A 3,225-nucleotide genomic window follows, 5' to 3' on the forward strand; every position below is an offset into this window, starting at 1 on the left:
TGAATTGGTCGATGAGTGAGAAAACGCTTGGGTGGTAGTGGTGGTGGTGATGAAAGAGCAACGAAGATTGATCAAGTAGTATTTATCTTAATCGACTAAGAGCATCAGCGCGGAATTCCCAAGAACACCTCCTGCTACGTTATACGGACTTCCCACTGCACTGCCACGTCATAAGGACTTTCCACTGCACAGTGGCGGACATCCCCAAGGACTTCCCGAAGGACTTCCCACAATTAAAAAAACCACAAATTCACAAATTAAACAATTTCCGGAATTAAACAATTTACGGAATTAAAATTTCGACACAAATAGGGAAAAAATTCCAATAAATAAAAAGAAAAGAAAAGAAAAGTACATTTCACCAAATTAAAAAAAAACATTTCAATAATTAAAAACTACATCAACGACGACCCCTCCGCTGCCATACTTCTTCAATAATATCGTTCTGGAGCCGAACATGGGCTTGTCTTTGGCGCATGTCGGCAAATGCACAGACTCGATCGACATCGTCATGGGTATCCCCATGCGTACATTGCTAGTGGCCACGCCGTGGCTTGGACCCGCAGCACCAGCATCATCATTGGTCCAATCAGTCAGTGTTGTACTTTCATATTCGACAATCATGTTGTGCATGATAATACATGCGTACATGATGTCGGCAATGCTGTCAACATACCACAGCCATGTTGGACCCTTCACTGCCGCCCATCGAGCCTGGAGCACACCAAATGCCCGCTCCACATCTTTGCGCGTTGCCTCCTGGCGACCCGCAATATATATCTTCTTTTCATCTGCTGGGCATCTGATAGTCTTTACAAAGACGGGCCACATAGGGTATATCCCATCCGCCAAATAATAGCCCATATTGTGCTGGTTGCCGTTGGCGACGAAGTTGACGGCCGGACCAACGCCCATGCACTGCTCGTTGAAAAGGGGTGACGACTGGAGGACGTTAATGTCGTTGTTCGACCCGACTACTCCAAAATAGGCATGCCAAATCCACAGCCGGTAGTCAACTACCGCTTCAAGGATCATCGTGGGATTCTTGGCCTTGAAACCAGTAGTGTACATCCCTTTCCAGACAGTGGGGCAGTTCTTCCATTCCCAGTGCATGCAATCTATGCTGCCTAACATCCCTGGAAACCCGTGCGGATTCCCGTGCATATCCAGCAGAGCCTGACAATCTTCGGGGGTAGTCCTTCGAAGATACCTATCCCTGAATATCTCCCTAACGCCCTGACAAAAATACTTCAGGCAATCGCGGGCAGTCGTCTCGCCGATGTGGAGGTACTCGTCGAACATGTCGGTCGCGCCTCCGTATGCCAGCTGCCTGATTGCGACAGTGCACTTCTGAATCGGCGTGTGGCCGGGTTTACCAGCCGCATCCTCCCGCACCCTGAAATACCTGTATCAACGCTCCAAAGCGCCCACGATACGCAGAAAGAGCGGACGATGCATCCTAAACCGTCGCCGGAACAGGTTCTCCCCAAACCGTGGCTCCGGCGCAAAGTAATCCCCATACAACCGAGCGTGGGCAGCGAGGTGGTCCCGGGGTATTATAGTTCGACGATGGATGGGTCGAGTTACCGCTGGCGCCAAGGCCGCTTGTTCCTCCCTCTCCGCTAATTCCCGCACACGTGCATGTATCAGACGCATCATGTGTTCATAATGTCCACCACTACCACTACCAGCCATTCCAGATATATAAAAGAAATGTAGAGAGAGAAACTTGTTAAAACAAGTGGTGCGAATGAAATACAGTTCAACGAACTGTATATATAGAAATTAAAAAAAATTAATGCAATAAACGGAAATTCCGCATGGACGTCCGTGGGAGTCAACGCAATGGCAGACGTTCGCGCGGCGCCGCGACTGAATTCCGCGTAAACGCCGCGGAACTGCGGTGTCCTCGACGGAATTCCGTATCGCAGACGTCCGCCGCGGAATTCTGGTACGCCGGTCGAAATTCCACCGGGACGGGCGTCATTGCTGATGCTCTAATGTAACGATATTTTATTGACTTATTGTAATTGGCCTATGTGCAATTGTACAAGTCTATGTGACTGAACTATTCTTGGTAACTTTTCTTTGCGTTCGAGATGTGACTTATATCTTATATTTTGAAATGTTTTTGGATAATACGTATGTGGAATGTAAATTATTGATGACGCACTTGGGAGGTAAGAAGTAAATTTAACTTTAAAAGAATGCAATATAGTAGGTAAGAAATTAATCGCTTGCATGTGGACTAGTCTTAGATTCATCACCTTTTGATGGTGATGCGATGAAATAGATAAACATTAGTAGTAGTACATATTTTATCATATACCTTTAAAAATCTCCTAGTGGGAGATGCATAAATTATCTTCAAAACGTTTGACAGCTTCACTCACCTTATCACCTACGCTTTAGAAACCAATGGTTCTTCAAAATAACCATGCATTAGTTAATACTACGTGTTCGCATAGTTAAGAACAGAAAGCTCCTTAAAATATTAAAAAAATATGTAAGATAGTATTTTACTCCTGGCAGCAATATTATAGAAGATTATGGAATAATTATAGCACCGCCATGAACATGCAGCAGCTTCCTCTACAGACTACAGCTCTATGATTGCCACTTCATTCGCTCACTAATCATTATCACCTCAATCCAATCACTCCCAACCTAAATCTGTGTGTGTGTGTGTGTGTGTGTGTGAAAGAGAGAGAGTCAACTTACACTGTACTCAGTGGAATTGGCTGTCCCAATTCGTTAAGTCTTAGTAATAATTCATTTTCCTCATCAAAGAGTACTTAATATTTTCATTTTCATTTTCATTTTCATTTTCATTTTCATTATACTATACACCGTTTCAACGTTGTCTGACAATGTCGGCTCACCAAAACAATAATACTTCTCGGAGAAAAAAAGAAAAACAATGATTTAAGAGGAGAAGACAAGAAAATGGCAATTCTCCCTACACAGGGAAAAAAATATCCCCACCAAAAAAGGAAAAAAGGAAAAAAGGCCAGAACCGCATACCTTCCTTCCCCATATCAATATGCTTAATGCAACGAGCATCTATGCCTTTACACACACACACAACCACATTGGTGCATGCAAATAACTCGTGCATTTTCACCAAAACGCACGGCGAGAAGCAACAGAACAGCCCCAACAGTCATTGCTATTCCATCCACGTCCAATGCTTGGACGGGTGAGGTCCGACACGCCATTCTGTGA

The sequence above is a fragment of the Salvia splendens genome, chromosome 16, assembly GCF_004379255.2.
Source record: "Salvia splendens isolate huo1 chromosome 16, SspV2, whole genome shotgun sequence".
In the NCBI taxonomy this organism is placed as follows: domain Eukaryota; kingdom Viridiplantae; phylum Streptophyta; class Magnoliopsida; order Lamiales; family Lamiaceae; genus Salvia; species Salvia splendens.